The sequence below is a fragment of the Streptopelia decaocto genome (genome assembly GCF_964273445.1).
Source record: "Streptopelia decaocto genome assembly, chromosome: 1".
NCBI classification, from domain to species: domain Eukaryota; kingdom Metazoa; phylum Chordata; class Aves; order Columbiformes; family Columbidae; genus Streptopelia; species Streptopelia decaocto.
In genome coordinates, this window is record NC_138663.1 from 57,059,736 (window position 1) to 57,082,382 (window position 22,647).

The window sequence follows — 22,647 nt, forward strand, 5'->3', positions numbered from 1 at the left end:
ATTCAAAGACAATGGGCTTTAGCTTGATGAGGAAAACTAGCAGTCTCACAGACTACTGAAAAATCATACCAGCTGTATTTTAAACAGCTTGCAGAGATACGAATATCAGGAGAGGAGGGAGGAGGTACTTGAAGTACTCCAGATGACAGACACAGGCCTAAATTTCATTTGTAAAGACAGAAAGCGTAGTCTTGAAAATGTTGTTTGGAAAAGGAAGAAGAAGGACATGAATAAAACATGACTCTGGATTCAAGAAGAGGTAAAAAAAAAAAAAGGGGGGGGGGTACTCCCAAACAACTGCCCTGGGAAACAGAAGATTATACTGCTGTCAGCAGCATCACAAATGGCAAGTAAATGAGTTAAGTTTGAGAGAGCTCTGAGACATTTAAAATGTTTATGAAAATTAGAAACACTGCAAGGAAATGCAGGACTGAATGAAGGCACAAAGAGCCACGAAATTCTACCAAGAAATGCAGTAACCTAAATAAAGAGGATAGTCTGCAAGACTTCTATGAACACTGTACACCTCAGGATTAGTGGCAAGAAGGAACAAAACAGGGAAGATGCAGCAAGCAGCACCACAGATGCCAAAGAGGGACAAGGCTGTGACAGCCAGGCAAGTTTCCCTGCATCATATCTCCTCTTATCCCCACAAGGGTAAAGTAGTTTAGCTATATGCTTTATAAAAAGCACAACTACACATTGAAAATGTAAATAAATGTTTTGATTGCATTATTGTACTACCTGATAGCTACATAATAACAACTATTTTCAATTACAATTGTTGTGGTGATTTAAAAGCAAGAGCATATTTTATTTAAACTAAAACTAGTAATCTAATTACATGTTTCAATCAATATTGGAATTACTGAAAAATACAGACAGGTACAAAGAAAGAAGTATTACAACCTCTGCCTCCAATGGCTGGCTGAAAAGGCTAAACTTGTTGAGTGACATCAAGGGGGAAAAAAAGTCCCCTTGTGTTCCTGTAAGAATTTTTTAAAAGAAAAATAACAACAACTGTGCTTTAACGGAGTAATTAAAAGATATATATATATATATATATATATAATTTAAACATAAATACAACAAACTCTAAGATGTCGGAAGAATCTTAACATACTTCCCTGAAGTAGCCCTCCCTGTGTTTGCTTGGTATCTTAATTTGCGTTTGGTTTCAAAACTCTAGGCTTGCCAAGAGCTATTCCTTTCAAAACCTCAGGAATTCCATTACTAGTTTTAAGCGAAATTAAAGGAAAATAGAAGCATTCAACGCATGGCAAAAGTATGCACAAAGTGTTTGTTGATACTCATAAATAGACTGAAAAATTTAGACATGTCTGAAGGATAACTGCTGCACAGTCAGCTCTGTTTTGCTCTGCTGTGCAACTAAGCAAAAAGCTACTGCTGTCATTCCAGAAAAGCTCAGCATCAGATACATTGCTGCCAAGATGGAACACAGTTAGTACTAGATTGTTCATTTTCCACTGAGAGTTCACTTATAAATCAGAGGTTACATTTCTGCAAAATAAAAAAATAAAATTTAAAAAGTGGGAGTTTCTCCTTTAAAGCTACCACTTCAGCATCTCCATTTGGGAAAAAGATGCCATGCTGTGCTAAGACATGGCAAAACCAGTCAGCTCTCCACCCTGCCAAATATCTTGCAAGTCATGAAATAAGGACATTCCATCTCCGAAATACATCTAATATTGTGCTGATGATTATCTTCCCAATGTTCACATAATAAACAAAATGGTATTCCTACAATTGCTTTTACTGACTGAATTATGGTAAGAATAAAATGTCCCCACCTACGTATTGTGCCAGATGCCATACTAATGCACAAAAAATATAATATCCCTGTCCAAAGCATTTAAGAAAATTTGCTCAAAAGACAAATGATTCCTTTGTGCCAAGGTGAGTAATCCCAGCAGATAAGAACTACTACGCAGTTTAACTTCTTTGGCATCAGCCAAAGGTAAACAGTGCAAACATCAACACACCAGTTTAAACTGCAGCTCCAGTGAGAGATAGATGAAAGTTCTGTATCTTCCACTAGAAACACAGGAACCTAAGTACCAGGTGCACACTGGATAGAGAGTCTATTTTATCCCTGAAAAGGCAAAAAATTAAAGCAACTTTTCACCACTGAGTCAGCACACAGTAACAGATCAGTGGTTTACAGTAACCGTCACCACTGTATGAATGACAGCTGTAGCATCTCAGCCCTGCCAGGACCAAAATCACTATGAAGAAAGGCCAAGGGAAAGTAGTCAGCTCTCCTGACTGAAAACATGGTCCCTCGGTCTCGTTTCAGTTTGGAGCACAGTCTAGGAAAACCATCACTATTTCAGACATGCCAACTGTCCTACAGTTCTCAGCTTTTATCACAAGAATAGACAATTCATACAGTATTTATGAACCATGTTTTCCTCAACAAAAAAGTAATAGACAAATGTACAAGAAAAAGCTGAACAGCAAGATGTACTTGACTACCTTTGCTGTAAGATACACGTTGATCATAAATAAGGGGAAATAAAAAGGATAAGCTCAAACCTACAGTGGGATCTTCTTTTAAAATCCCTGTTCAAAAACATACCAACACAGAAGCATCTCTACCAACAGCCAATATGGAACCTGAACATTTACATTAAATAAAAAGTTCTGCAAGAATAAGTGGCAGGTCTAATAACTGTGACTGATTCTGGAAGATGAATAAAGGTGACTGCCCAGCATGGGCAGCTATGATAGCAATGACACGCAACACAACCATCTCACACTTGGCAGTAATTCAGGGAAACACATTGCCTTACACAGATATTAGCAGTACTTTGTTAACTGAGATTCAGGCAAAAAATTTAGAAATTATCCTGGACCACCTGAGAAGTCAGTGACAGATTAAGTATTGCTCATGTGACAAGAAACTTCCCATCTCACTACCCAAATACAGATATGAAAACATTTTAGAAAAAGAACAAATAAGACATGGAATTAAAGTACTCTAAGACAAGAGGAGGAAACAGTCAGTAATCACAACAACATTTCCACTAATTAGAAAAGAATGCATAATAATCAGTCCCAAACATGCCATAATCATGAAATTTTATTGTATAAACATCAGAAATAAGTTATTAGTTCTTTTTATTAAAGCCAAGGGATAATTATTTCTGTTGTCATTTCAAGCTTGAGAGAAAGACTGAAATTCTGGAGAATCACACAGCTCCAGGAAGATATGCCTAAATAAAGAGGGAACTAAATTGGTTGTCATGATTATTGCCACCTCGCCAGAAGCAGTGAAGAAGAAACTTTGAAAAGTACATTATATTTGGAGAATACATGACATACACACACATTTATATGCATAGATACTTATATGAGAAAACACCACATACTACTTTAGCACCAATTCAAGTTCAAAAAGAATGCCCACTTCTAACACAAATTACACAGAAGGGCCAACAAGAAAAGATGATGCTTAAGAAAAGTCAAAGTTTGTTATATTACGACTGCTGTTCTACAACCAATAACACAACCAAAAAGGTTCCACTTAAATTTGAGAAGAAACTTCTTCTCAGTGAGGGTGACAGAACACTGCAACAGGCTGCTCAGGGAGGTTGTGGAGTCTCCCACTCTGGAGGCATTCAAGACCTGCCTGGATGCCTTCCTGTGTAACCTCATCTAGGTGTTCCTGCTCCAGCAGGCAGATTGGACTAGACAATCTTTCGAGGTCCCTTCCAATCCCTAACATTCTGTGATTCTGTGTGATTCTGTGAAAATATCATCTGCATATGCTGCATGAAATTACACATCTCTGGATAGCAATTTTCAGCCAACAGCTCCTCAAATAGTTTTGATAAAAAACAATGTTATGCAGTAGCAGACAAAAATAAAACCCATAACATTTGTTCCAAAAAAACATCACTGAAAAACTGCAGATAGGTCAACCTCTTCCAGCAGTAGTTACTGCCCACAGTTACTCATCGCCACCCAGCAAAGAGAGGTTACCACCCATACAGACTTGCAACAGAACGAATCGTGTAAAAGCACACTAATCCACTTGAGGAAAAATTAATCAAAGTAACCGACCAGTGAAGGTAGATTGATATTATACTGCCCATTTAACTGTTGATTATGCCTAAAGCACATAACACTGCATCCACCTTCTTTGGTGAGAAGGATCATTAAGTATGGCAATCTATGTCAGAGCGGCAGAGGCAAATGGCTGGGGGGACAGAGTATCTACAATAGTCATGGATGATTGAAAAAAAAAATTAAAAAAGAAATTACAAAATCAATGCCTATCCATATCCTGAAACATTAAGTACAACTTCCGTGATAGCCTGAAAGCCTTAAGAAAGATTTTGAAAACCACTAACGTTAAATAGTTACTTAAGAAGAAAAGTCACACACTGCCTCCTAGGAAACTGTCTGAAGTTATAATATATGTCTTAGGTCAGCCTCATAATTTTAATAGGTGTGTTCATTTTTTTTTTTTAATCTACTTATTGCTGCAAAGTATCCTGCAGTTTTCTTAGTGAATGCTCTGATCACTATCTTTTCTGATTTTAGACTTTTCAATTTAAAAACTCAACATATATGCTGAACAAATTCATTGTTTCAAGAATGTGATGGATGAATAGCAGTTAAAAACAGGAGCATGATTTTTCCCATTAAGTAGCACTAAATGAAACAAGAGGTACCAAATAAAAATAGTAAAAAAAAAAAAAGTTACTATACAAAAGGCCAGATTCTTCCCTCAAAGTACATAATGACAACAGAGATGCAATGCCACGGGTCTTAGATGTAAAATATACCGATGAATGATAACTGAGCAACATATTCAAACTGTCAATGCCATATGAGCTTAACCTCACTGGATTAGGCCAGTATTGAACACGTTTTAAACTGGCATAGAGTGTCACTGTCACCAAAAGAAACAGACACACCCTGCTCCCCTTACTGCTTGCTTCCACCCCCATCTTCACGCCAGCACAAATGTTTGTGCAGCAAACTGATCCAGCTTAAACCTAACCCTCCCCTCCCTGCCCCTCCCCCAAGTTAATTCAAACCTCAACCCAGTTCACCACATAACCCTACAAGTATTTGCCTGCACAAAGGAGGAAGCAGAAGAGCGGGGTGGAAACAAGCAGGACGGTGTTTTTCAATGGTGGAGCTGGTCCATGCCAGCTGTACGCCTGTGCAAAGCAGGAGCTGCAGGCTGGAGTCCCGTCACATCAGCCTCACGGCCTTCGAGCTCTTCCCCTCCCTCTCCAGGATCCCACCTCTTTGCTCATGTGGCCACTGACAGGTATGTGACTGCGAGGTGAGTCGGTTCAGGGTGCTGAGTCAATTCTAAACTAACTCTACCAAAAGAAAAAGTTGCTAGTTTTCAGCCAGTTCAGCTCCCTGAAACAGCTCCCGGTACAACTGCTACCAGCACAAGGAAGAAAGAGGAAAGAGGCTGGGAAGGCAGAAGGTCCAGTTTTGATCACCTTATGTGGAAACACTCGTACACCACCACATTTTTAAATTTAAACTTGCCAGAGCAGCTGAACATGATTATTTTTAATTAATTTGTTCTTAAGATTAAAGCTTGTCCCATTTTTTTTTTCAGAAATGTAAGCAGCCATAGTCTACTTGGGCACAAGTAGCAGGAAGTGATGCCACTTCACTACATTAACCAATTTCACACTTCATGTTTAGTAAAACAGAGTATTAGTTACTCTAATGATCCTTTCACCAAATATTCTTTTAAATATCATTAATTTAATCACCTCAGATATTTCCACAGGAGAACATACATGTAATAAAACCAATGCTGTCATGTTAAGTATTATATTTACTGTAATTTACTATTTGCAAGGAATTTAAACAATGGTTCAGGTGATTAAAGTGGTCTTATAAACCTCTCTGCTCAGGAGTGAATTTCATCCACTATTCAAAAAGTTGTTCTGTTTAAGCTACAAGACCCGATGGTCACAGAAGTGAACAAAATTCACTTCAGTGAGTTCAGAATCAGACCCTTAATAAACATGCTACTTTCTAGCTACTTTTTGCCAGTAAAGTATTGTAAGGAAGAGTACACAGACAGACTGTGAGAAATAATCTTGCTAACCTCCAAACAACAGAACTTGTTACTGGATCATTAGATTTAGCAGGGAATTATTTCTATGGCAAGAAAAGATATTTATGTTCATCCAGTTAACATAGAAAAGAAACATAATCATATCAATTCAAAAGGCAAAACATATCAACATCACAGTTCAAGAACTGCGTAACTGAAGTGCAGAATCAGATTCATGCATCCGCAAATCAGTCTTCCCAACTGTCACGTATTACTCTACCTGTAAGAATTAGAAATGAGAACAGTTTATTTTGACTTCAACTCACCGCCACCACCTAAGACAAGACACTGAACTGGAAAGTGAGCAAAACCCTAGAAAGCTATTTAACCAGATATACATAAAACTGTTGGTGCATTGTTTCAAGGAGCATTTTCAAAGCAATCTTGACACAGAGACAGACTCAGGGAATCTCAGTCAAGGAATAACATTATTAATCACTTTCCATTTGGAATGGAGTTAACAGTTTTTGGACTTGAACTGGTGATCTGCACTGATAAAAGTTCCTTTTTAAGTAGGCACAGACTGGTGTGCTCTTCAAATGCACTTGCTAACCAAGGAAAACAGACAATGAACTTCCCTGGCAGTTCTGCTGACTTCAACAAGAAAACAGGATGCTTATTGGATCTGAACCCATGGGTCTTAATACCAAATCACTTCTAACGCAGTGATAAATCTTAGAAAAATTAGTTTTTAATTCTCCTGAATAGAAATATGATGCAGAGCTAGCGGAGCAGATTTAAGGCCAGATTAATAATATAGAATGACTGGTAACATTAACACCATTAAGGATAAAAAGTACTTATTCAGAAAACTTTTTTGCTCATTACAACAAATGTCACTTTACCACTAGCACTTTAAGTAAAAAAAAAAAAAACAACTAACAAAAAAATCAGACTATTCAAAAAAAGCCACAAATGAAAAAAACTTTTAAAAAATATAATGAACATCAAATCACAGATGGCAACTTTTTCAACACTTACTAAAATCAACCCAGATTTCTACTGTACATATTCATTACAATAACAGTATTATTTTCAACTCACAGCCCAACAACATTCCTTGTGATTTCTAACCATAATTATCACTTCTCATGCGTGAATGCTGAACAAGATGCAGTGACCAGGAAGATGAGAAAGCGTGCTTTCATTTTCCAGAAAATCAAGTTCAGACGGAGAACTGAGTCAAACCAGTACAGAGACACCTTTCGACCTTTGTGATTCCTCAGACCTACCCTTACTACATTGGCATGCAGAGATACGTCAGAGGAAGGGGAGTTTAAAACGACGAGCAAGCAAGCTAGGTCTCGCTTTCATTCATACACACAGCAGCACTTTGAGAAGCCCAGGGGACCCCCTTCCCCTGGAGTGACTCTGTCTGAGCTCTCCGGGTCTGAGTGACCCGGCAGAGCTCTCCATGAGCCTCAGGGCTCGCACCTCCGAAGCCCGCCCTGGACTTGCTCGGCGACGTGGAGCAGAAAATGCACTCGTCTGGAGAGGCATGTGACAGAAGCAGCTGACCCAGAGGACGGTGCAAGCGCTTGACAGGTCACACACGACGAGACCGAACCGCCGGGCACACCGAGCACCCACCGGGCCGGGTGGGCGGTGGGGCCGCCGGGATCCGCACCCCGCGCCAGACCCGCCTCCCGCAAACCAACCGCCACGGCAACTCCAACGGCTCCTCTTTTGTTTTTGAACTCACACTCCACTCACCCAGCCCCGCTCTTCCCCTCCCTCCCGCCCCCGAGCAAGGCGGCGATCCCCCCACGGCCTTCCCCGCCCACAAACAACCGCCGGGCCTCGGCCTCCCGCCGCCGCCGTGCCCCAGGCGGCCCCCGGCTGCCAGGCAGCTCCCGCCACCGGCACAGCGAGACCCCGCACCCGGACCCGCACCTCGGGCGGGGAAAGGGACGGCAGGTCCTACCGCGGGGAACGTCCCAGCTCGGCTCCCACGGGAGGAGGCGAGACACGAGGCTGCTCCCGCCCACGGGCGAGCCGGGCCCGGCCCCGGGAGCCTCCGCTGCCGCCCCCTCCCCGCGGAGCCGCCTGGGCATCCCCCGCCAGAAGGATTCGGGGGGAGGGGGGGAGGGAGGACCAGCACACCCACCTCCTCCATGAGCCCCGCGCTGGCCGCCGCGCCGAGCCCGCCGGGCCGCCTGTGACGGGCGAGACGGCGGCCCCGCGTCGCGCCGCGGCGAACGGCTGCGCCTCCCGACAGCGGCAGCAACAGGGCCTCGCTCTGGGCCGGACTTTGCCCGCGACAACTTCCGGGGCACGGCGAAAACGCTTTCCGGGGGCAGCGGCCGGGGGGGCGGGGGCAGCGGCCGTTGAACGGTGAGGGGGGCGGCGACCGCCCCGTCACCCGTCCTGTCAGCTGGTCCGGCCCCAGCCCGTCACCCGCCCGGCGGGGGGAACCGGCAGGGCTTCTCCCGGCAAACGGCAGGCAGTAAAGAGCGCGGCCCAGAGCGGTGCAGGGAGGCGGCCACGAAGCGGGTCTTACTGGTTTCTCAGGTAAAAAAATAAAATAAAATAAAGAATTAAGGCTGTAATTGCGCGCATAGCTTTGGGAAACATTGGCTCAGTCGGTTTGGTGTGGTTTGTTTTAAATTTCTTTATTTCTGGTGGTTGTGTTGCACGCGGTGTTGCTGCCGCCGCTGCTGTGGGAGCTCAGCTACAGCCAAGGGAGCTGATCTCTTCATAAACTACGCTACGTGCAGCTGGAAGCAAAGGTAGACAGAGTAGATATTAAAGCCAAAGATGCTGCAAAAACAAGTGTGAGAAACAAGAATGAGAAAAGATGCCACACCTGCGTGTTGTGATTTGTGGAAATGCTGAGCGCTTCTGTCAGCCACAGCAACAAAAGGCCACACGCTTGGTTGTACTGTCGCTGCCCATACGTCATCTTGTCTGGCGCCTGTTTGCAGACCAATGCATGTGACAGGTCTTGCACCAGAACACCTTGTCATCTACAGTTAATCTCGAATGTGTAATTAGTGTCCCAACACACACAAAAATCAAACACATTGTTCGCAGTTAGAGCAGCCAGCAGCCTGCACAAAACTCTCAGCTTTGTCTGAGATCATGCTATATATGGCTCCCTCTTTTTGTCTGGCTTCTTTGACCTTGCTCTAACTTTTGTCCTCTCTACCAAACAATCCCTAGCCCTGAGTTACTTCACAGAACTGGTCTGTTCATGTATCTTACTTTCTCACAGGTTGTGCAACTCATGTTTTGACTGTTTCAGTTATCTAAAGCCTTTGATAGGGAGAATGGAGAGTCTTGCTCTGATGATAGCCACTCACTCTTCGCTTCCCTTGGCGGTTACTGCTTCATAGCAGAAGTGGCAGAAGCCACTCCAATATTCTCCAATAAACACCAATATTCATTTAATCTGTAGGATGTATGAGAGCTGGAGAAGCTGAAGTCCATGCAGATATTTTCTTTGCATGCACATGCTAGAAAGGTGATAATATCTAGAAGGAAAAGGGTAGAGAGAACACAACTGTGGTTTAATGTTTGTACCATTGCAGCTGTTGGCTTCTGTGCATGTGAGTCAGTGCTCAGAGAACTAGATGGATAAAGCAAAGGGAATGGGATTTTCCTATAGCTGAGTCATGTACTATGCAAAATCACATAGCAAACTCTGTCATCTAACATACTGTCCATGCTCATATCCTATCAATGTGGGCTACAAAGCAATGAGCTGCACTTAAGACAGACATCTGCAGGATTCCTTATGACCTTCAGGTCCTCTGTTATGCAGACTTGCCATAGAGTCTGCTTGGCTCCAGTCGCTGACCTCAGTCTGTGAGTCCACATCCAACTAAGTATTTGTACGTTGCAGTTTTTCCATAGCATTCTCAGCAGCATCTGGATGAGCAGGGAACAAAGCCTCCACGTGTCTGTTCTGCTGGGTCATTTATTTATTTTTCTGCTCTCTCTACCTCTCACCATGCCATCACCAGCTCTTGTGAATGGCCGCATTTAAACCGTACGTCAGGATTTATATTGAATTTGGATAGCATAGTGTCTCTTCAACAGTCAAGTTCAATGTCTTCATCAAAGGTGAAGTGCTGTTTCTGTTCACCTGTTGTGCAGGGTCAGTCAAGACCACCCCTTTTATAAGTGAGCTTGATCTTATATGGTATAGAATACCCAGATGTACTAGCAGTGAAGAAATTAACCCCATCTTGACCAGCTGAGCCATTCCACCCCTTATTCTATACCGTTTATGTCATTCTCAGGTCGTACATGTACCCACATGCTTCAACTAATTACTACCACCTTAAATACATATACACATATAGCAACCCCTTGATTTGTCCTTTTATAAATTAGCTTGACCTTATATGGTATAGAATACCCAAATGTCTTCAGTGTAGAAATTAACCCCGTCTTGACCGACGGAGCACACTTGTCAAACTGGTCATATTCAGCATTTACCTAAGTGTTATTTTACCTAGCTCACCCAGATTTACTGCCAGATCAATTCTGCATTTAGATACTAGAAGTCTGTGGTGCTCAGTGGCTGTTTTGTGTCTTTCTCCATGTGGTTTTCTGGCTTCTTAGGACCTTGCTGTGTCTCATTCCTGCTGGGAATTTCTGACTGGTCACGTTGTTCCTTCTCTTTTTCACTTCATAGATGTTTTGGATCCATGGCGTATTGGTTGCTGGTCATAGCTACAGTCATTTCTGTCATCTCAAACTGAGGTGATTGCAGCTCTGCTCGGCTGCCATAACGATTACTACTCTTTCAAAGATCACATAGCTGCTTGCAGACTTCTGCAAATTACAAACTTACGTTGCTTTAAGTCCTTTGATGGCATCTTCATTTCTGTTACATCTTCCTAAAATTTCTTTAGATCAACTTTGAAGTCGGAGACCTCCTCTGTTGTTTTACTATAGTTCCTGTTCTCTCTTAAAAATTGGATGCTGGTGCCACCTTTAAAGCTTTTCCATAAGTGGTTAGCCCATAGCTAAAATTTGTAAAATTATTATTTTAGTAGTTAAACATTTCAACATGTTTGCTTGGGCATTTCTTATATGGTCTTACAGAGTGGCTACTGGGTGTGCTAATTGCTTGGAACAAAAGTAATCATATATTTCACCAATCTGCAATTCATAGCTGTTCTGCCCAATTACTATTTGGAATTAACTCCTTTATTAATAAAAAATAAGAAGGTCAAATAAATATTTTGGAAATAGTCTTTGAAGAGGAAATAAGCTTGAACTGTGTCAGATATACTATAGCTTGTATTTCCAGAAGTTCTCATTTCACTGTCTTAATGTATTTCAGTATGGATTCATAGACCCCTCTTGTTCCATTTCCTGGATTCTTACAAGATGGGAACAACGTTTTGTGGTGGGTTTTATTATAAAATTTGGACTCTACAGGTCAAGTGCTTATGCCTGTGATCTACATTGATTTAGGCAGTATTCAATTCTGTAAGCAAGAGAGCAGTCCAGTGATATGCAACATTTTATAATTACAGCAGATTTATCTGATTAGGAAAGCGCTTCCCTGTTTATCTTGTATTCTTTCCTAATGCCTGGGTCTGACAAAGAGGGGACTCTTGGGGAATATGATGCCAGATTGTGTTGTGTTTCTGCAGTTTCCTTTCATACATTATTCAGAGATTAATGGCAACAAACTTTTCAAGGGTTTGCACAGAAGGAGTTACATTTCTTCTCTCCCAGAAGTTTGGAACCTATCCCATTTCATGTATAGTTTGTCTTCACAGCAGGGAAGTCTTTTTTGATCAGTATAAATGTGTATCCCCCAGCAGGAAGCCTGGATGTATTTTTGGAGATAGATACTGATTCAGATCCTTAATGTTTCAACTATAAATTCTGCTCTTGAAGTAAACATAAGAGAGTAAACAGTTTCTCTTACAAATGAAACCATAGCAATAGCCTCATGACAAATGACAGAACTTTGCAGTCACTTTGTTTTGTGATAAAGAAGGCCTTTGATATTGCTATAGGCACCACCAAACCCAGCTATAGGTGAGGGCTCTGTTATAAATATTGTCTTTCAGGGTTTGTGATTCAGCAGTGAAAGTATGTTTCTGATTGAAATGTGGTACGGAAGCTCGTTATCTTTCTCTGCTGCAAGAGGCTACCTAGAGTGTGATTTTATCCTGACCTCCCCTTTCCAAAATCCATTTGACACTGTAACAAAATTTATTTTTTAAAAAAAGAAACACATTCGGTCTATAACAACATTTCAGGAGCTAGAAAACAGATTTACGAAGAGAGAGAGTTGGACTTAGTGTGCTAGCTGAACAGAGTAGTGCCAGTCACATCACATTTTGCCTCCCCTCATGTGGCGTGCTAAGTGGAATGACCCTTTGTATATCAAATCAAGAAGTTTTTGTTTTCACAATTGAACAAAGCCCTTGCATATAGTAAGGGCTATATAGCAGCCACTTATGGCCTGATCATGCATTTCTTAAGAAAGAACACCTCCCCTGTAAAGTTAGTAGGCTTTTCTTTTTTTCAGAGGGAAGAACAAGATTGAGTCAATAATTTAAACTACTAGTTCACTACGCCATTGGATGCTGTCAAAATTATTTAAGTTGTCAACATTTCAGGTAAATATGAAAACAGAAATTTCAATCCAATAGTGAATAAAGGCATTTTGCAGATGGACATTTTAATTCACATAGTGAAACTTTTCCTGAAATGACTGCTGGAATATGAAAAATCTTCTGCTCTCATTCCTGTGATATCCAGGGAAAAGTGGACCAGAACTGGTCATTCAGGAATTCCTCAGGTGACTGTATTATAATTTGTTTTCCTCAGATGTTTTGTTCTTGAACAAATATACCACTGATATGGTTAAAGGATACATGAGCTCTAAGTAAACATACTGTGAAGAAGCAGATACTTGTCACTGTGACAGTTGGTCGGTAGAATTTTAAAGATAATACAATGAGCTGCAAGAACATAAATTGAAACTTAGTTGTTTTCTCTGACCTGTTTATAGGCTGAGCTTGCTGGCTGAGATACTAGGTATTTGGTCCCTTACCACTTGAATATTGAAAGCCTGAAAAACATCATTGCAAGTGAAGCTGCCTTTTGGGCCTCCAAAATATAAATACAAATTCATTTCTCCTCACAAATGAATGTTCTGCTTAACCAAATTGAACTGTTTTCATTCCCCTAACAAAGGCTGCCACATGCAGTTCCTGTAACTTCTTGCAGGCTGTTTGCCAGGAAGAGCATCAATGTATTGACAGTAGAATGTACACACGTCTTTTTCCAACTAGCCTGTGATAACCAGGTGAGATGTAAATTTAACTAAATGCAGAAAAAAGCTACAGTGTGTTGCAACAATATTCAAGATCAGACTTCGACTGACAAAAGCAAGGAAATTCCAAGTGAAGATTGCTCCTACATTCTTACTTCACCCCTCTGTATTTCAGAGTTTCAGGGCCTCAAAACTACACACTTGACTGTGCACAAAACAGTGTTCAAAGAGCATTGTCACAATGTCAGACTTTTAAAAATTAGGCAACTTGTGCAATTGTAATTTTGACTCTGTTCTGGGCACAAAGTATGATAAATTTAAGTAGCCTATTATAGACCATTTTTCTGTTTTGCCCCTTCCTCATTCAGGACACAGAAGAGGTGCTTCTCACAAGAGAAAACAGCTGGTTATTTCAAATCTCTGCATGCAGCAAGTGCCCTTTGCCTTATTTATTTATTCATTCAATGAATAACGACTTAGGTGTCCTTCAGGCACTTATCATTGTGTTAGTTGATACTTCATTAGCATTAGTGGAATTATTTCTGTGTTTTCTGTACGAGAGAAGAAATCCAGTTTCATTTTACTTAGAAGAGAGCATGGATTAGGTCCATGGAGGGTCTTGGTGCTGCTGTGCTCAAATTTGTGGCAGTTAACATTGAAGAACCTTGCTGCTGGGTGAAATCAATTGCAACTAGTTCTCTGTCCAGGTTTCCTATATGGTACATGGCAGAAGCAAGTAGAGGAATAAATAGGCTTATGTTGGATCCACTATGAACAAGAAGCTGGCTCAGCTTTACACTGTGAAAGGCCAATTACATCATTGTGACTGAAGTTACAGTGACCAGGCCTGAGTGCTGCAGAATCTTGTAAGATGCCAGGTTTGTCTGTTGTGTCCCATAAGCAGGTATTACCATTGCTGTTGGAAAATTGGTAGATGGACTATGCGCCTTCGCCTCAGCCTCTACAGTGCTTATTCAGGAATGTTAAGTTAGGTCCACACTGCCAAGTTCATAACCAGGACACTGACCATTTTGCCCACACAGGTACATGGGAGGTGTTTCGATGCAGAGGCAGAGGAGGCAGGCAAGTACAGCTGCAAAACTTACAATTGTATCTCTCAGCACCCTCAAAACTCAGTTGGAAGGAGCTGCTTGCTCTACTTGGAACTTACTTCAGTACATTATTTCATGTTAGATGCCTGAGGGGGGCCCTTTATTACAGAATGTGAACATTTAAGGGGTAGGAGAAACCACTCTGTCCTTTTCCTATAGTTCAGTAATTAGAAACCCCAAAACTCTGCTTGTGGGGGACCTGGTTTTGGTTTCATCCTCTGTCTGTGAACATAACGATTAATATTTTCCTTCACTCGGGTTGTGCTCTAACAATCATGTGGTTGTTACAGCTTCCCTCATCACAGAATCACAGAATGTTAGGGATTGGAAGGGACCTCAAAAAATCATCTAGTCCAATCCCCCCGCCCGAGCAGGAACACCTAGATGAGGTTGCACAGGAATGTGTCCAAGTGTGTTTTGAATGTCTTCAGACAAGAAGACTCCACAACCTCCCTGGGCAGCCTGTCATCTTAGCTACTGAAATTGTTTAGTTGTGACTGTCTGGGCTGGACCTTTAGGAGTAGATTTAGCTTGCTGGGAAGTATATGCTAAAGCAATCAGAGACATTTTGGGAACCTCACTGAAGTACGAATTTATGGAACGTTAGCACCTCCATAGTTGGAAAGCAACTGGATGAGAATTTTGAAGACTGTCATTTTGAATTAAAGGATCATAAGTGTTTGTTTTCACCATCTGAGTCCTCTTACTGGTTTAGTCACCGAGATTTGTCTCAGGTCACACAAGCAAATCAGTGACAGAGAGCTGGGGTGAGGCTTCAGCATACAGACAAATACGTCAGACTATGGAAAAATCAACACGGGTTTTTGTAGAGAAGCTTTGTCATAGTTATGAAGTTCTTTCATGAAACCAACAAACTGATAAACCAGAGTGATACGTTCATTGTAGTGATTTCAAAAGAGCTTTTGGCACAGTTCCTCACCAGTGCTGCTAAAGAACGTTAGCTGTCATAGGTTAGGAAGCCTGCTTTGTGAATTAGTAACTAGCTGAAAGAGAAGGGTTAATGAGGTAGCAATAAATAGTGATTTTCTTATGCTGCGGGAGAGTTATGATTGGACTCCCACAGGGATTCATGCTGGGACTTGCACTAGTTAGCATACTCAGAAATTGTCATGGAAAGAGAATGAGAAAGGAAGCAGCACGTTTTGCTGCTGGTGCAAAGTACTTTACAGTAGTGGCATATGAAGCTGACAGCAAGGAGTTCCAAAGGCTGTTATTCTGCCACGCAGCATGGATGTTAAACTAGAAGTTGAAATTCAGTCTCAATAAATGTAAAGTAATGCATACAGCAAAACCCATCTTAATTTTATGCGCCTAGTAGTATGTTATACATCTGCTGTTATTGCTGTAGAAGGAGTCCTTAGAGTCTCTATAGGTAATTCTTTGGAAACTTCATTTCCAGCTCCAAGTCAAAAATACCTGGAATTATTAGAAAAGGAAGACAGAATGAAGCAGAAAAAATCGTGACATCTTTGTGTAGATCAGTGGTATGGCCACAGCTAGAGAATAGTACGAAGCTCTGGTTTCCCAGGTCAGAAAGAATGTAAAGGTAGAAAGAATAATAAAACATAGAGAATGGTTTCTGTTTAAAGCATGACTGTCAACACTTGGACTTTTCTGTTTGAAAAAGACAAAAGTGACAATGTCTGGGTGACTAAGGGAAGATGATTGAATTATATAAAATGGTGGCTTGTGAAAAGCATTAACTAATATATATTAAAACTCAGTGCAAGAAAATAGTGGAGACAAGACACTTTGGATTTGCCATCAAGAAAGCAAGAGTCAGCTGTGGTACTTTCTGTCTTGTGGCTTGTAGTAGTCATGAAAATACTTCAAAAAAATGCATTGAGAAGAGGAGCTGTTAGTCAGGGTGCAGCAATAGCGGGAGTCAGTAAATGACACAGTTGTCCATGCTCACAGTTTTTGGTCTTTACTTCCAATGTCTTCTTTAAACAAATGATAAATAATTTGTCAGATGCTGAATGACAGGGAAGAGTACACCCAGTGTAGCATGTGCTGCCATGTCACACGATGTGATTGTGTAAGCATGTGTTCTCTGCGTCTAGATGAAACGTGTCTCCCACAGAAAAGCCAGTAAAAAGATGTTCTTCTTCACCTTGATTTCTCTAACTAGGGTCAGCACTTCCTGGTATTTGGGTTAAAATTTTTGAAATAAAGATAGTGCTGTTTGTTGTTGGAACGATAAAGGACTCAGCATTCCGATTCAATGTGAATCACACAAAGCCATTTATTACAGAAACAAGCCTCCTTATATATGCAACTATATTCTAATCACGCATCCACGCTCCAAGCATGGATTCACTAAATGAGTATCATGGGCTGTCTGTCGTTTATCCGTCTCAACCACGACAGCTGTCCACGCGCTGGAGACTCACTGATGATAGGTCCGATGATTCACGTCACGTTGAGGCCCTGTACGCCCCTCTTTCTCACAGCAGATTCTGTTCTCAGCTTCTCGAAGTGGCCTTGAGATTCCTTTGAGCCTGACTAATTCAGCAACAAATCTTTATCTATCAAAACCCCTCCACAGTTTGTCACTGAGTGCTTCTGTTCAACAGCTGGCATGCATGGCACGAGTGAACATTTCAGGCTACAAAAAATACCCAAAACTGCCCATCACTGTTACCTCCTGTAGTAAGAACTTTAATTTGTAAGATGCAGACTCTGCTACAGCTCAGCAGCTGAATGACAGTGTTTTCACCAGCAATACTTAAGGAATAAGCTGAGTCTTATAGTTTTAAAGAACAAATGCACTTCAACTTAATTGCAGTCAGGCCTGAATAAAAATTAAAGGGTTTGCATGTCTGTTAGTCTATATGTGGGTAGAAAGGCAGTGAGGTTAAGATAATAGGCTCAAAATGTATTCTCAGAAAACATTTAAAACCACAGCAGGGTGTGATTGTATGCAAATGAGTATTTTTGCAATAGCAGATTAAACACCTTATGGAATTTGTATGGAAAACTGCATGCTTGTACATGATGCAAAGTATGATTAGGCACCAGTGTTTTTGCCTTTGGTAAAAAATTAAGGCAGATTTAAATCAATCAATGGTTTTCTTAGTCTTTTCACAGTATATATTGTAAGTTACCAACAGTGACTACTAGAGAGAAAGTGTCAAAAAATAACACTACTTTTTCCTTCGGCCTGCATCCTTACAGTGTGTCCTGCTACAGTTTCCAGTCAGATAAAGCACTTCAGTAGCAGAAAGTCTGGCCATAATCTACATTACATACCAGAGTTATGTATCTGCCTTTCTGAAACTCTCTTCTCTAACACTCAAGTTACTGTGTCCTGTGCAATGAGAGAAATACCCTAGCGTTTTCAAGAAAACTAACTTTTGGTGTGCCCAGGAAGAACATTTAAAGGAACATTTAAAGTTTCAGCCTACATTTTTCCCCCTAGAAGTGATACATCTGACTTAGCAATATTAGATATAATTGTGTTTGTTTTCATCCATTGTTTTTCCTAGCTGGAGTAGAAAAGATAAAATACATTCCTTCAAATTGACTTTGACGTAAATAGTGAAGTAAATTGGACCCACAGTGACCTTGTGCAGTTTCTTTGAGGTGGATGTATTACTTTATGCAAGACATAAAAGCTTTTCTAAAGAAGTCAGATTGTCACATTGAAAAACAGTGAAACACACTCTCTTTCTGTCTTCCAAAACAACTCTGCCTGCTCAGCAGTAAATCTGCACAGGGAACGCAAGCTCCCACTGGCAGGATTACTCTTCTGCCTCTTAATCATAATTTGTTAGTGAAAGCAGTGGTCAGAGAAAGTGCAAGATCAACAGTTCTGAACACTGGTACAGCAGGCTTCAGTCTCCTTCATGCATGTGCCTTTGTGCCATATAATCCAGAATCACATCTAGAAGTGAACGGATAACGGAGCATCGTGATTTATACAGACAGATGAAACTTGGAGGACTGCGAAAGGTATCACCTACCCTTCTCTTGAAGGGTCTCCCCTGCTTGGGGGGAAGGCTCAGCTTATGAAGCCACTGCTGAACTAATGATCACAGCCTGACATTTTAAGAGAAGAAAAACATAAAATCCAGGGGTTTTTATTTCTCCCCAGTATATAAGGAGTGGGCTTCTTCAGGAAAGCAAAAACCTTCTCACCATGTGGGCAGAAACCACTGAGTGAGGGTAACAGGCCATCCAAGGTGAGGAACCACTCCAGCCCTTGCAAAATAACTTTCAGAATTAGAGCTGATATAGCCAACATAAAGGTCTATGAAAAGACTTAGGGCATGTTCCCTTCAAAGAGGCATGGAAGAAGAAAAGATGAAGTATGATAAAGCAGAAATATTGGTAATGCAATATAAAGCTGCTTTTTCAGTGCCTTATTTTGGACTGCCTAAATTCACACATAAAGCTAGTAGAAGCAAACTACGTAATTGCTTGAAACAAAGGAAATAAAAACAGACTTGTTAATTTAATGGTATTTTAAGCATTAATTATTTTAAGCAGAAATAATTTTATTTCCCTTCAATTAGGTGTAGTAGCACATTTTTAAAGCCAAATCGGGGACAGAACCAAAATGTATACCAACATCATTCTCTCATGCAGAAACGTGTATAGGGGAAGTCTAAAGGATGGAGACCAAAGAAGTCCTGCTCATGGAATTTTTCTCAACACAGTTTGATTCAGGTGGGATGAGCTAATGCTACTGTAGACAGATATTTGTCCCAACTGTGTTATTCCAAATGCCTGGAGGAGAGAAAGATGACACAACGGCTTTTGTGCTGTAATGAAGCATTTAAAAAATAGCTCGTGCTTATATTAAACAACACCAAATAAAATAGAACTTCAAGAAAAAGTGAGAAAATTTGAAGTTTATGAATTCTTGTGGAAGTTAATTCCACTGCTAAAAAAGCTTCGGCCCCCTCACGGAAGAGAGCTTCATTGTGACAGAAGAACCAAACTGGTAACTGTGGACCATAGGTGATCTTTGATGTTTTTTTCCTTCTCTTTCTGTCATACCCTTGGCCTTTCCTGAGATATTCAAATAGTTGCTCTTTGTGTTAGAGCTCAGGGCAGGCTGCGTATCCTGGTCTTATTTAAGACCTACTTGTCAGTGCAAACCTCTGTGAAGCAGCCTGAAGTATTTGTCTTTTTTTTGTTATTGTTGTTCTGCATTCACAATTGCAGATACAGGCTTATTTTGTCAAAGTAATGAAGATGCTCAGAGGTTTTGTTCTTAAGTTTTCTTCCCAAGGCTACTTAATTCTGTACCAAACAACTGCATGCCCACTCCAGCCCTCAAATCAAAGCCTTTTTTTGTACAAACGGGAGATTTTCAGATAATTTTGGCTCAAGTCTTATTTCCATCTCCTTTTTTAAAACCATAAGAAAAATTTTCGTGTAAGTGACTTCCAGGAGTACTGTTTTTTTAAAAGAAGCCTATTTTGTTAAAGATGGTGAAACCCATAGACAGCAGTCGCTTCACTAATCCACTATAGTCACACTGAATTATATTGCCATGGGATGAGAACTGTACTGAATGCTTCTTCAGTTCAAAGAGAATTAAGGGTATAATTTTAGAGCTGAAAGACATTGTTTACAGTTCAAGTAAAGAACTGCAGTTTATTATACCACCCATCCTATACTGCCCATTTACATTAAAGGCCTTCAGGCCTGGAGCTCTGCCTGTGCATTTTGCATGTACAGTATTCTCAGGATATGATATAAATAATAATATATCAGCAGTGGAGGGAATAGCCCAGTGGAGCAATCCACAACTGAGTGAACCTCTCAGATATTATGGAATAAGGCCAGCATTACTTCAAAAACATTTTTTTTCCAGACAAAGTCAGTCAAATGCCTAAATTAAAATCCCACTCAATTGCTTTGATCTTATCAGATGCAGTATCTGTATGTTCATTTAATAAGCCTCACATGCATTTTATCTTTATGCTTAATTTAAATATGAGAAGCAAACACATTTTATGTAGTTGTTATTCTCCAATTACTACAAAAGCTTCTTAGCATCTTTGATCATGTGAATGTTATTTCAAATCCAGTTCTGCTTCACAATTACAAAGTGTCTTTAATGAAGTTAGTTGGATGCAGTTCTAGTCCAAGTGGAGTAAACCACAATCCTCGAAAAACAGATATGACTACGGAGCAGTAAGGAGATCAGAAGACACCCAAGTAACTGAGTTGATTGGTGTTGGGATTTTTTTAGGCAGAAATTTCAACTGAAGCTGTAATGGAACAAGTGTCTGACACAATGCATCAATGATTTAGCATTAGAGGCAGTTTACAAAATGTTACGATTGTTAAAATACTATAGATCGGCAAACTTTTTTTTTTTTTGTATCAAGGACACTACAAAAGATGCTCAGCAACAGGTTTCTGGTTTGGGGGGATATTTTTACACAAGACCACAGAGAGATGACACAGGTATAATGGCCGCTAACCAAATTCAACATGCTCATGGGGGGACAGCCGTTAGACAATTACAAAGTGTATTCAGAGTTGTCACACAAACTCACTCTAGATTGAGGTAAATCTCTGAAGCGAACACCCGACAGCGTCGGTGTCAAATAAAGCTCTTGAAGCAAAACAGCTTTTTGTCTTATAGATCATTTCTCTTTAGTGCTTCTTGTTGAGTGGCGAAGGAGCTGTAGCACAAAACTGAGGAGAAGGAACTTAAAAATGGCAAATGTACAAAATACAGTACAAGAAAATTATTTTACTGCAAAATCAACAAGAGGGCATACAGTAGCAATGGCTAGGTGATAAACTGAAAAACATACTTCGTTTGAATTTATGCACAGGTACCTATCAGACTTCCAAAAGCCTTAGATTAATAGTTACAAAGGAATTCTGGGAAGCCTAACTATCAGGAAATATAAAACATTACTAAAGTAGCCCTTTTCTCAAGTGGCCTTTCTAGTATGAAAATGTGGCTTCTTCATTTACTGATCTATAACCTTCATTCACCAGAGGTCTGATTGAAATTCACTGGCTTCACGAGGACTGAAGGTTTATTTACTGAAGTACTATGCATTTCCAGCTCCAAATGCAGAGGCAGGACACTTGGTAGTATTTAGTACCACACAGTACCATACAGTACCATTAGACAATGAACAAACTTTAGTGAAATTTCACTTTTCAGGCAACGAAACCATGAAAAGTTTCACTGCTTTTCCATGTTAAAATGAACTAGTACCCAAGAGGAGTAGCCACATGCTGACTTGCAGGCCTAGCAGCTGAGTTCCTACCAAATCACTTTCACCCTCTGATATTGCCCACAATGTTCTGTCATGATCCAAGGCAATGCCCGTGTTCATTTAACGCTGCAGTTCCTGGCTGTTGCTGATAAGGACTGAAAAGGGAAGATTCAAAGCAAATACAAAGCTTTGCAAAGCGGCAGATGCTTGGATCATTTCCAAACACTACGTAGGAGTGTGGTGGAGTCCAGCCTGTCTAGTTTAAATGTCTATCCTGTGTCTTGCCTCACCATGTAAATGGCTTAACCTGTAGCAAGAAGGAAAAAAAATCAGTTTCTATTTGTCCAATATATATATTTCTTCTACAGTCACTAAAAAGGTGCGTAATTTCTGAAGGCAATAAAAAAATCAATTCCATGTAATTTAGATATGTTCATTTACCCTTTTCTGAGATGGTGGCTTTATTCAGCTCAAAAGCACTCAACTCATTTTCTCCAATGCCCTAACCACTAAGCGAAGTGATGGTTTTCTTTCGCCTGTTCCCTGCCCAGTCCTGGAGAAGTTTTGCAGAACTGTCTTGTCTACAAGCTCACTGTGACCAGCATCAATGGGGAGAGATCTTGTGTCCTCATGGTTAAGAACTTCTAAAACTGTGAGATGCAAATTCAGTCTTCCTCAGGAATATTTAGTTCACGGGGTAAATGCTTTAACTACTACATAGACTTCCATACAGAAACCAGGAAATAACACCAAAGTTAACCGCAAGCCCCTCAGACCTGACTTTCCAAGATTCTCCATATTGCTTACTCAGAGTTCAGGTGGTTTAGGACCTGAATGGAGCTTTAGGTGGGACAGTTATCACCCTAATCAGGATTGGAATGAAAACAAAAGTGACCTTGATTCATTCTTACTTTAATAAATGGACAGCAAGAAGGAGCC

General features: G+C 40.7%; 1 protein-coding gene and 1 long non-coding RNA gene across 6 annotated transcripts in view; one reads left to right on the forward strand and one right to left on the reverse strand.

The window, feature by feature from the left end:
- The window catches only part of FRS2 (fibroblast growth factor receptor substrate 2), a gene marked incomplete at its 3' end in the record, with an annotated part of 51,248 nt that extends 42,880 nt beyond the window's left edge, over positions 1 to 8,368 (reverse strand). Inside the window, exon 1 of one of the 4 annotated variants that reach the window (XM_082043671.1) lies at positions 8,232 to 8,368. The remainder of the gene's footprint in view (positions 1 to 8,231) is intronic. The other 3 variants (XM_082043675.1, XM_082043672.1, XM_082043674.1) reach the window with 3 other exon arrangements.
- An 84-nt stretch (positions 8,369 to 8,452) lies between these two features.
- The window catches only part of LOC309448412, a 35,705-nt gene continuing 21,510 nt past the window's right edge, over positions 8,453 to 22,647 (forward strand). For both annotated transcript variants that reach the window (XR_014185794.1, XR_014185795.1), the window contains exon 1: positions 8,453 to 8,635. This is a non-coding gene — a long non-coding RNA (uncharacterized lncRNA). The remainder of the gene's footprint in view (positions 8,636 to 22,647) is intronic.